The following is a 12,955-nucleotide window of genomic DNA, read 5'->3' as shown; positions in this document are numbered from 1 at the left end:
GGTTGCTGGTGTTGATCAATTTTTCTCTTTTTTGGAACAATATCTGCTTCTCATGTTTTTTGTGTATATTATTTCCTTTATTAAGACATAGAAATAAGGATATTTATATACTTTGTGAATAGATAGTCAAAAAGAAATGTGAGGCTTTGAAATAGGCAGAAAAAAACATATACAGGAATGGGTAAGGATAGGTTTACAGTTGTGACATTCTTTTGAATTAATAAAACTATTATAACAATCATAGCATGGCTTTTTCCATACAAACAACTGTGAGCCTACTTTTGCCCACCCTTGTATTGACTGTCCTGTCTGGCACATTTTCCGTGTTCTGTTGTCTTTGAACTTGTTGTGCTATCCCAAACTATGGCAGCTTGACATAGTGCATATTTTAAGCTGAAGGAATTTGAGAAATGGCATGCGCAGGAAGAACATTCTGAACTTCCCCTGAAGCAGGTCATAAAACTGTCATGTTTGAGGTGCCCTTCCTATTCCCAGAGGAAAGGAACATCCTTATCTCCAAGACAGGAATCTGAGCAAACAGGCCTTGCTATTCACCCTGTGTGTGTGTGTGTGTGTGTGTGTGCGTGTGTATGTGTGTGTGTGCGCGCGCACGCACATGCTTTCATATTTTCTACCCCTCTCCACCTTTCATGAAACGTAGCATTAAAACACTCAGGTAAAACCACTTCTTCGGATCTTGATTTCCTTATGAAGCCTCCTCTGTCACAAAAAAATTTATACAAATTTATATGAATTTTTCTTGTGAATCCATCTTTTGTTACTGGGGTCTCAGCTTAGAGAACTTAGAAAGGGAAGAGAAATGCCATTTTCCCCTCACTATACACTATTTTACAGAGGGCTGCAAAACAATTTTTAGTAACCTAATAATAGTACAAAGGATTCTTGTCCATAGAAATGCAAATTAGCATTTGAATGCAATTTATTATTGCCTATGATAGACCCATTTTGCACCTATTTGTAAATCCATTTCAACATTCCTTACTGCCCATATATGTAGTCCTTGGAATTGTCCTTTGACCAAGTGGTAACACAGGGTTGGTTCCCTCTTTAACTAATGAATTAAATAGAATCTTTTACATGGATTAATTTCATACTGTTAAAGACAACAGGCCCATAATGGAGACCTTGCCTTAAACAATCCACTTTTTGCGAGAACAACTTTCTTGTTCCACTTTCTTCTGCATATAGAAGTTGTCCATTTTGTACAGCTCCTTAGAGCTCCTTTCTATCCGCTACATGGAATACTGTCCAATTCATGAATCATTAAATAAAGCCAATTACATCTTTAAATTCATTCAGTTGAACTGTGAGTCTTAATATCTACATCGGAGAGTCATATAAATATAATGCCCTCTTTTTAAAATTATCCCTTAGCGAGACATAAATTGAAAACAAAAATATTATCTCATTATTTCATTAATAAGTAAAAATTGAACAAATATATTTATAGTCACAATTCTTTTGTCTTATATCCACCTTTTTTCCTTGTATTTTAACTTTTTTCTTTGTCAGCATTCAAAATATTTTGAATAAGAAGGTGTGATCTGGGCTTAGCTTTTGTAGCCAGAGCTGGCCCCGCGGCCCCCTGGCGTGCTCGAACTCCCAGGCCTTGGAGCGCAGGCAGAGTTTGGTGAGGCTCTGCAGAGTTCCAGGGGCCTTGCAGAGATGCCTGCACACCTTTCCGCCCTTGCGAGGACCAGAAGGCAAGATGGTGCAACAGCTCTTGGGGGAGTCCGAGACCAGCTGGTTGAAGGTGAGGATGTTTCCCCTCGCCTTGAGGATGCAGCTCCAGGTGTGGCTGTTAACACAAGTGCGCACACATTCAGTCTGGGCACCTCCTGGACGCGCTCGACGTCAGTTATAGTCCCTACAACCACAGTGGTTTTGCCCTCCCGGCCAGGAAGCATCATCTTTTGAAGCATCAGGGAAAGGGACAGAGGCAGCCGGTTGGTGCCACTCCTGAACAACCTCTTTAGCACCACTTGGTTGAAGGTGGAGTTGGTTCACCCGGCCGGAAACCTATACAGCTTGACCAACAGCCTTAGGCAGCCGTTCTGGCTCTTAGGCTCCTCATGCTGAACCATTCCTCTTCATCACGGCGCATGGCCACTCCCATCATGGCGCCTCCTGCTCCACCTGCCTTTTTCTTTTCAATATCATTATGAACTTAAAATAGTAAAAATAATCATTTGATTCTTAATTTTTCAAAATTTAGCCATGTGATTTTTCCAAGGAACCCTGAGCTGTGTAGTCTGGCCTGGGGCTGGAATCGCTCGCTCCCAAGTGATTTTTGTCCTCCACACGTGAATGTGTGACCACCTGTTCAGCTGCCACCGCCACCCCTCCATGCCACATCGGGTCTCCTCACCCTTCCACCCATCTCCACATCTCTGCCTCTCCGTCTGGGTGACTGCGGATTCTTTAAATCCTTGGTTGTTGGATTTCCATACAGTTCAATTTTCTGACAGTTCTGGGAATTATTTGTTTTGAGTTTTCGTTGTAATTCTCTCTGTGGTTGTGCAAGGAGGTGATGCGTGTCTACCTATGCCTCCATCCTGACCAGAAGACCTTAATGTATTTTTAAAGAATCACTGTTTTCTGGCAATAGAGGGATATTTCCTGATCCATTAAATTTTTTTTTTCTCTTGTCTCTAATCTTGGAAACTGCTACAGTCCAAGGAGTCCTGGCTCCTTCTAGTGGAGAAAAGTAATAAAGACCCAAATCCAAGCATTATAAGTACCCATGCAAATGAGTGCTACTTCTTGCTGGAGCATTTAAGAAGTTGCAGTGCTGGAAAATGTCTTTTTAAGGTCTTGTATTTACTCTGATTTTTCCAAGGAGATTAAGTACTATGACCTACTTTTCTTAAAGTCTGGGGTTTTTCACTGATCTTAGAGATTTGCTACCTAGTTTCTGCTAAGGAAAATGCTGATGTATATGTAGAAAACTACAGACATAAATTTCCAGATGCAAAGAAGGGTTTGGAAGAGGGCTGCAACAAAAATTTGGATTTTAATTCTAATTTATTTACTTGCTCTAATCTTGTATGGATACTTGTTTACTTATAACCAGAGAAGAGGAGAGGGTAGGAAACCACAAGGATTTAGGAAAATCACTTTAGAGACGGAATGAAGACAAGAGATGAACCATGAGCAAGAAATGAAATAATCTGTCTCAAACAATCTCCATTCCTCTGAGGTTAAGCTGGGTCGCCAAATGGATGAAGTAAAATAGTCATTTTAACCTCCCCTTTAGCAGTGATGGAGAAGTCAGTGTCCTCTGAGGATATTGGAACTGTGGCATGTGATCCCCTGGAGCTTTCTCTAAAAAAGGAAATACAATTTTTTCCATGTGTGGTCTTTTGCTTTGCTGACGAAAACCAGATATCATTTGATTCTAAGAAGTTCTGCCCTTACCAGCTAACTCCCCACTGAGTGTCCTCCCCTCCGTTGCAGTTTTCATCAGACAAATTGTATCCCAGAGGACAGAAACCATGACTAATGTCAGATTCTTGGATCTAAGCATTAAGTACAGCCACATCTGAGTGAGGGGGTCTAGGCCTCCTCCCAGTTCCTTTTATAAGGCAGCCAGAGGGAGGAGAGAGAGTATGGTCATATCCCATGGATTCATTATGCTTTAGCACAGAGTTCATATGACCTGGGCCCAACTTCTCTCTAAAAATCTAGATTTTTCCCAAAGAAAAATAATCACATCAAACATTTAGGCTCCCTGTCTACTACCACCCAAAACACACACACACACACACACACACACACACACAAAATAGTTAAATGCTCTTGTGTTACAATAAGATTCTTCCTAAGACCCTATCACAGATTACTAGGTAAAGAATACACTTGAATAATTTTTATCTGCTTTGAGAGAACACTATAGAATTTGTCAACTGATATTATGACATTTCAGTCTTGAAAACAGCTTTTTCCCTGCTTATCTGAAGCAAGTAGTAGTTAATGCCAAGTGAGCATGTAGCCACAAAGTGCTATGTTCATGTTGGATCACTGAGAAGCTAACAGTGTCCCCAAAGGATAGACGTTATCCTTTAAAAATAACAAATGAACCAAATGTGGGAACACATTGAAGTTACTATATCTTTTGAAGCATTTATAAAAGAAAAAAATGGGGGTGCTTAGCTTCACAAATGTAGGAGGATGAAGAAATAGATAAAAGGTTTTTCATAGTCAAAGACATGAAGGTGAGGTTAACAGGACACCTGACTGCCTTGTTTCCTGAAAAGACACTGCAATGTGTACATGCATTTCACAAACCCAATTCATCCAGTTTCATCACATGCCAGCACTAGGTAAAGTTCATGAACAAGAAGTATTTATAGACTAGTTAAGTTTGTATATGCTTACTTCATTTACTGAATGTGCCAGGTCCTGTGTTAGGACTAAGGATCAAAGATAAGGAGAAAAAATAAATCTTTGCCATTCACAGGATTTCTCTTGGTCCTGGTTTCACAAACAGTTCTCTGACTTGCATTTAAAAGGAGCAGCAGTGGCTGTGAAGGCAGCTAAAAAGGGAATAGTTGTTTTGTTGCTGTTGTTGTTGTTGGGGTCTGTTTGTTTTTGCCTACTTAGAACTCAGTGGGGACTTAGCTAGTGAGCAAAAGAGGTTTCTGAGAAGCCAAAACTGATTTCACACATTCTAGATACTGAAAGTCATTCGTTGAATCTGTAGACATGCCTCTTGGAGCCTATTTATTCCTACTTCACACAATTCGAGCAATGGCGGTATAGGAAAATACCGGCTCCCTTAGATAAATGTTGAGAACTTTCAGAGTTAACACTGGAAGGAAGACTGAGTGGCACCATGCAACCCTCGTTTACCCTCACCTCATTCTAGCAGGCGTGCTCACTTTGTTTTGAAAGAATATTTGACTAGCGATCCACAACTGATAAGAGACAAACGGGGCACACCCCCGTGAAGTTAGAGGTTACCCTGTGGGATTTGATCAAGCGTTACGATGTTATAGCCTTTAGAGAAATCAATTCCAAAGATGTTTTGGTTTTATTGCCCTGTAGAATGCTAACCAGTTTTGTATCTCAAGTGGCAGTGTTTCCGTTTGCTAACTGTACGTGTGTGTACGCATTTAAGGAAACCAAATCTTTTGTCTTGTTATCTAATTCCTGGTTCCCTCATCAAGTTCAGAACGAATGACTTTGCTCAAGCACTTTTGCTTTTAAAGCTCTGTATTGTTCCACTCATTCTCTGAGATACCTACCCGCCCTTCAAACACTGACATGTGCTCACAGTACTTGACCTATGTCACATTCTTCTTAACTCCTACTCTGTCTGCAAAAGGAGGGAGTCATCCCAACATTCACCCAAGAATATTGCTTTTTTCATTGTTTTGATGCCTTTGTGGTTGTGACTGAGAGATTTTTTTTTTCTTTCTCACAGCAGCTCTCCAGACCTGTCTGTTTTCACAGAAGAGAAAGGTTACCTTTGTCTAGCTCTTGTCCCTTCCCTCGCGTCCTTGGTACCAATGCCACGTTGCCGCTTTGTGAGCCAGGAATGGAGCCGTCACACCAGCAAGTGCCCGTAAAATGCCCTTTAGAAAACATATGACAAGATGAGTCATTATTATATTAATTTAATTTTGTACGAGAGTTGGTCCAAGAAAAACCAGCTGATTTTTATAAACGAAACAAACAAACAAAAACCTTTTGGCAACTTTTAAATTTCTTCTATATTCAACTTCATCTAATTCCATTTTCTACTACATAAAAATCATAGTCAAGAATTTTTTCATTTCTTCACCCACCTGAGCTCCTCCTTTACTTTTCTGAGAAGAGGCAGTGGAAGCTGTCCTTCCCAGCTTCTCATCAGCTGACTGCTGCCATGAAGGACCTGACTGGACTTTTGGATGCCTCAGCAGAGCCATCTTACTGTGATAACACGCCAAATCTCTGTGCAGGAGCAATGGGCCCGTGGCCTTTACGGAAAGAACTCTGCAATATTTGTAATTTATTCATGTTTGCTATTTCTGATACTCCTTTGTTTTCCTAAAATAAGTGGTACAATTTAAAATAAGAACAGCCCATGTTGAGGAGTTATAAGAGTCACTTTATTTTCTTTTTTATTTCTGTCAAAATATTTCTCATCCCCTATATACACACACTATTAGCAATTTGGTTTATAATTTGGTTTCCAGGCAGTTTTTCTATGTATTTGCCATATGTTCTGCTATTTTTCCACGTCTAAAGGTTGTCTTTTTGAACCATTGCCTCACAATTATGAAATATTTTCCCAACAGATTTTGAATGTTGATACAGCAATGGACTACTTGGGGACTGTGTTCAACCTATTTGGGGAGTTTAGGAAATCACTGTTTGTAATTTCTCCATGTGTTTTGTCTATTGTTGGACATGTTTGTGGAGTATGGGGAAAGGTATGTGGAAATGTAGAGGGGAAGAGAAGAAAAAATAAACCTGGAGAAGCTGGAAAGAGTTCCCTAGAAAGTCTGGTCAGCAAGTCCCCAGTGAGAAGAGAGCGGAGGAGCAGAACCTCGCTGACTTTCCAGGGTCACTCTGATGTGGTGTTTGCAGGACAGAGGGGAGGACGATGAAGAACAACAAAGATCAATGTAGTCTCAGGAGAATACAACTGCCCTTAAAAGGGTGCGGGGTTGGGGGAAAAGGCAGCAGATGGGTATTTAAGATAAATAGGAAAAAGATGTTGTAACTCAGTGGGAAGGAACTCAAAAAGCATATGTGTTTTCTCCAGCCAATTTGACCTGAGTTCTCAGGCAGAACTAAATGCCTTGGGCTCAAATCCTTTCCTAGCTGGGTTCATTGTCATGTTGTCTTCTTAACGAAAACAGCATTTTAATTACAAGCTATGGTTACAGTGAATTAGTGTAGGACCCCCAGGCAAAATAGTCAATTAAGCAAATATAAAAAAAATGTTCCAATCTCCTTGGGTTTCCTCTGCGTTCTAAATAACTCCTTGAGGGCATCTGAGATAATGTCTTTCAATCCTGAGTCTTTTTCACTAAAGCATTTATGCATATAATTCATATCTTATATTGAAAATGTAACTAAATTATCACTTTTTCCCACTTAAAATTCCCATGAGTTTGGAAGACTAAATGTGTCTGGCACTTTAATTGGAAAAATAAAAACCACTACGTTTCTGGGCACACCCCCTTGACATATTAGCAGGTGGGCTGGAGACCATCAGCTTGTCCCTTCCCATCACATTTGAAAGGATGTTGACTCCTTCTGTTATACTTTCAGTATCAGATTTTTGCCTTTGAGATTTAGACCAAAAGTGAATGTTTTTGAAAGATATTTTCTTGCCTTCTTGCTTACATATGAATTGTTTTTGTAATATAGTATTGGGAAAGTCAAAGCAATCTAATCACGCAGAAAACCTCATACTTAAATAGGAAAGAAAAAAATTAGTGTTTGGCAATGGAATTACTCAGTTAAGAGTTCAGAGCAGAGCCCCATTCTTCTGGCTTCTTCTTTTCATGTTTAAGAATCTTTTTTGGTCAGGTCTAGTCAGAAATGAGAAGAAACAGGTAGTAGAAAACATGGGAAATTAGTTTCCACTTCTCCAGGAAAAGTCTTTTTGCAGTTAACAAAGAAATAATGTCATACAATGCTTTTGATTACCTACTAAGTGACACACACCATCCTATTGAGGTAGTTCTCTAATTCCCACAGCGTTCCTAGAAGACATGCATTATTATCTCCATTTTCTAGCTGAGGAACTTCAGGTTCAGAGAGGTTAAGTAACACACCCAGCATTACACAGCTAGTAAGAAATGGAATCAGAGATCTAATCACATTGGCTTGGTTCTTTTATGTTGCTTTACCTCTCACAAGTTAAAACAACAAAAAACTTCTTATAAAATTTTGGATCCAGGGTTTGCAGAGCCTAAAGTTTTTATAGCTGAGGGGATTGGGGGGATAGAACTTTTTTAAGGAAAAAACCCAGAAATACCTACTTTTGCAAGTGTTACAAAAATATGTGAGCTTATGAATACATTGGGAGGCCCCTCACTTGGTAGAAACCAGGGCAAGTTACATTTAAGCTTCATTAACCTCATAGAAAGCCCACCTCTGCTGGGGCTCAACATTTCAGGGTAACTTCTGATTCAGAGAGTGGGGAAAGGTGTTATTGTGATGCAACAGGACTTTTTTAATTTTATTTTTTAATCATAGTTTACATCTAATATTATTTTATATTGGTTTCAGGTGTACGGCATAATGATTAGACAATTACACACTTTACAAAGTGTTCCCCCTGATATTTCTAGTACCCACCTGGCACCATGCATAATTACTACAACATCATTGACTATATTCCCTATGCTGTACTGTACATCCCCAGGACTACTGTGTAACTTCCAATTTGTATTTCTTAATCCCTTCACCTTTTTTCCCAGTCTACCAATCCCCCTCCTTCCCTCGGGCAACCATCAGTCTGCTCTCTGTATCTATGAGTTGCAACAGGGCATTTTGATAGCATCTTCCCACCTCCAAACATATCCATTGCTGTTGAAAACTTAGATGCTGCTGGGAATGGGAATGAATTGGTCAGAGCCCTCAATGCATGATGGTAATCGTGGGAGGAATGGAGGCAAGAACTTGTCTCTTTCCCTCTCAAGTTCAAGTGAATCACAATTGTTTGATGGACTTAAATTAGGCAACAGAGATGAACATGATCCCTAGGAGACAATTTACCATGAACATGGGGAAAGGTAGGCAAAGGAATCAGCTGGGAAAAGTGAATCCTGGTTTGGATTCATTAGTCAGTATTGCCCCCAACACAGCCAACCAGAGGCACATATGGGCCCCAGGAAAGTGAGTTTGAGTCATCAAGTTTGAGGCTGAGAAGGCTAGGTCACATTTAGTGTAGATTCCTTTGGACAATGCATTGTGCATTTCTCCTCTGTACTGTGAGGAACAACCATAACCTGGGTCTGGATCTCCATAATTAGAGCCTTGGCAGTTTGGCTTGGCCTGGGTCCGTGGACAACAATCCTAAGTTCAGCTTCAGCAATACGAGCGATAGTGCAGATGGTCACTGGGCAACGACAGCGTGGCCTGCTTGGGACAGGTCCTCAGGCTGTTCAGGTTTCAGAAGGCAGGGCAGCAAAAATGCATCTGGTGCACATCTTGGAGTTATAACATCAGGATGGCTCTGTGGGATCGGCTAGCATCAAGGGGACACGCTGAGCTTAGGGTTTGCTAAGAAAAAAGTATTAGCTAGAAGGACAAACATTTGGACATGAATCAGCACCCCTAGCGCTCCTTGGATATACTTGGAGAGTAAAACAAAAACTAAAACAAAAACAAAAAACCTGGACTTCCTGAAGGCAGACAAGCCATAGCAAACTGTGTAGTAAAAGAAAGTGTGATCGCTAAGGATCATGTGAAGACATGTTTTCTAAATCGCTCTGAATACTTCTTTGCCTCTGCTGGATCCTTTTCCTCCTTGAGCTATGAATCAGGAAGCTGCTTTTGCTCAGTTGTAGTCTTTCCTTGGAGACTTCATCCTGCATTTTTAATGACTTACTGGACATTTTCATATACACATTATCTCAAACTCAATTTGCCTAAAACCCACCTCAACAAAGTAAGCTTATAAATCAATGAACAAACAAAAAAAAAATCAAAAACCAGTGGACATAAACAAGCAATTCACCAATGGCCAATTAACATAGGAAAAGATGTTCAATGTCATTAGGTATTTTTTAAATAACTCTGAAAAATCATGTTTTGCCTGTCACATTAATAAACGTGCCCAAAACCAAAGGTTCCACTGTCGTAATCCAGACCTAAAGCTCTTTTTAAAAATGTGATCCCCAAGTCTCCAAGCTTGTTACCAGCTTCCTTTGTCCACTGGGTGGAGATCTTCCCTCCAGGTGAATGATCTCAGTTAACTTCACAAAAAGAACAAATGAAGGTCTTCTGACATTTAGAAAAGCTAAGAAAACAATATGGGTCCAACAAAATCAACACATTTCTTCTAAGTGTTCATTCATTCACTGATTCTTGAGAGCAGCAGAGGACATAAGATGAAAAGATGCAGGCCTACAAACCACTCCTCTATTTTCACTTGCTACTATAATGCCTTTGATGCTTTCACATGTCTTATATCCCTAATTAGAATCTAAGTTTTGTGGAGGAGATGGAAGGAGCCAGGAACCACGTTTTATTTCTTTGACTTCTCTTATAGTATTTCTTACACAGAAAATGTGAGATAGCCCTGGATGGTATGGCTTGGTGGATTTCGTGCTGGCCTGCAAACCGAAAGGTCACAGGTTTGATTCCCGGTCAGGGAACATGCCTGGGTTGAGGGCCAGGTCCCCAGCTGGGGGCATGTAAGAGGCAACCAACTTATGTTTCTCTCACACATCCATGTCTCTTTCCCTCTCTTACTCCCTCCCTTCCCTAAGAAAGAAAGAAAGAAAATGTGAGATGTTTGTTTATTTCTTCATTACCTTCCACACTGTATAAAAATGTTAACAATAAATGTAATTCAGAAAGGCATATACCATAGACATTAAGTGCCTAAGCCCTAGGGTTGGGCAGATTTTTATAAATGTTATAAATTTATAACATAACTCTCTCTCAAGATTGCCTTAGAGTCTTTTATGGTTCCATAAAAATAAAAAATTTTAGAGTTTTTTTTATTTCTATGGAAGAAATGCCATCAGAATCTCTCTTTTTTCTCCCTATTTAATTTGATATCCATAGCATTGCATGTTACTTTGATTCACTCACTTTGGTTTCTGAATAATATTACATTTTATACAGTACAGCTCATTTGTGCCCTCTCCTTTTGATGCTTTTAGGCTGTGTTCAGTTTTTACTAGCTTTACCCAAATATCCCAATAGAAAATAGTCAAAATGTATGCACAAGCATTTCAAAGGAGGTTAAGTATATATGGCTAACAAGAATTTGACATGATATTTAACACCAACAAGGATTAAGAAAAGTAAATGATAATATAATAGCATTTTATAACCATTTCATTGATAAAGATCAACAAGTCTGACAAATCAGGTGTTGGAGAGGCTATAGATCCACAGCATCACTTACACATTATTGGGGGAGTTTGAGTTGGTGTAACAAGTTTGGAAAACTATTTTCCCTTCTCTGTCTCTCACTCACTCTCTCTCTCTCTCTCTCTTTTTACTTTTTTACCGAATTTATTGGGATCACATTAGTTAACAGACCAGCTTCGGGCTTTATACATTTCAAACTTGTTTCTCCTGCACTCCTTACATTTCCCTCCAGTGTTGGGCACTGTAGGGCATATTGTGATAAGATTTCTGGCCCTGCATCTTTTCATTACAGCACAGAGTTGGCACAGCGGATACTGGGACTATTCCTGGAAGTCGTACCTACATCAGAAAGGCTAAAAATAACTACCTGTAAGTAACTATGATTGACAAAAATATATCCTATTCAATCCCAACAAAATGTATCCCCAACTCAATTGCTCTTTAGTCAGTTCCCCAAAATATCCATGTTTGCTCCAATACAACCTAATAATAAAAAGGGGGAAGATAGAGGCAAAGAACAAAGTAGAATGAAACAACAAACTCAACTGACTGAACTTAAAATACTTACTTTTGTAAATTTTATAAAACCAAATGACCATGTGAACAAACTGCTAGAACCAAGCATTGAAAGAAGCCTGTCAAAGTTAGAGATCCTGGATTTTAAGCTTGGTTAACCTTACTTTATCTCTCTCTCCCTTTCTCTTACCACCTGGGCTCTTCACTGACTTCTAAGTTTTTGCTTTGATTTTTCTCCCTGAAGTCTCAGAATACTGCCTTTCTCTGCTTATCTATGCATATGGTCCAAAGATGGCTGCCTGAGCTTCTTGTACAGACTCCCCATAGAGCTTCCACATGCCAGCTCACCAAAATCCATCTGTCCGATCTCCAGGGAGACTATGATGTTCTTCACCCCTGTGTGTTAATTGACTTTCTTTGGCTCAGGTGTTCAGCCTTGACTCAATCAGCCAAAACCAAGTATAATAAAGTCCCATAGAACAAGTGCAACTTTAGGACCCCATTCCCTATGAGTATAGAAAATTAATTCGTGGAAAATGGGAATGGGCTGACTGGATACCTCAAAAGCCAGTATACCACAGCAAAGCTGATTAGGTTCAAGCAATAGGTACAGGAAGTCTTCTCCAAAAACTAAATATGCAAATGTTTTGGGATTTTCTCCAAGAACAACATATTATTTCCCAATGTTGTATTCCCAAGAGTCCTATTCTGGGGGTAGGTGGATGATTCATAGCACTAGCATTCTGAGAAACACATTTTGGGAAATGCTGGATTAAATAACAACAGTTAATGTTATTACCTCGGTAATACTGTTTGTCTTGTGCTGCCACCGATCTACGCATTTTTGTAACCCTTATACCAATTCCATGGAGAAGGTTCTATTTTTACAGATAAGGAACCAGAGGCATAGGAGAAGTTAAGCAATTTGGCCAAAATTGAACACCTAGAGAGTGGGGGTGCTTGACTTTGCACCCAGGCAAAGTCATATGCTGAACCTATGCGCAATATAACCTCCATGGTCTCTTTAAGCTCTGAATCCTATGGCTCTTCCATACCCTTTGTATTCTATATTCTGCAATATGAGAAAGTACTGACTGTTCTAACTTAAGGTAGGAAGGATGCTGTTCTTTGTTTCTTTTTCCTTGTTACAGAATAGCACTTAACCTCATCACCTACATTTCTGCCTTTGAATCAAATCCTTAGTGTCTTTCAAAGCCTTAGAGTTAAAAGACAGGTTTCCACATCCTTTCAATTGAAAACTGTTTCAATGTATTTTTTCTTCAATGCCCTAGGTTATTTAATAAAATAAACAAAGTTTCCCGAGTTTATAATTTCCTTAGGAATAAATGGTTCCTATCGTTAGGGTCCA

At 39.6% G+C, this 12,955-nt stretch overlaps 1 pseudogene; it reads right to left on the bottom strand.

Moving 5' to 3' along the window:
* Positions 1-1,536: 1,536 nt before the first annotated feature.
* Positions 1,537-2,105, bottom strand: LOC129063008 (60S ribosomal protein L18-like; annotated as a pseudogene).
* Positions 2,106-12,955: the final 10,850 nt, after the last annotated feature.

This window comes from Pteronotus mesoamericanus, unplaced genomic scaffold, assembly GCF_021234165.1.
Source record: "Pteronotus mesoamericanus isolate MK-2021 breed Mesoamerican mustached bat unplaced genomic scaffold, CSHL_Meso_final scaffold_85, whole genome shotgun sequence".
Classification (NCBI taxonomy): domain Eukaryota; kingdom Metazoa; phylum Chordata; class Mammalia; order Chiroptera; family Mormoopidae; genus Pteronotus; species Pteronotus mesoamericanus.
This window is presented reverse-complemented; position numbering and strand designations above follow the sequence as displayed.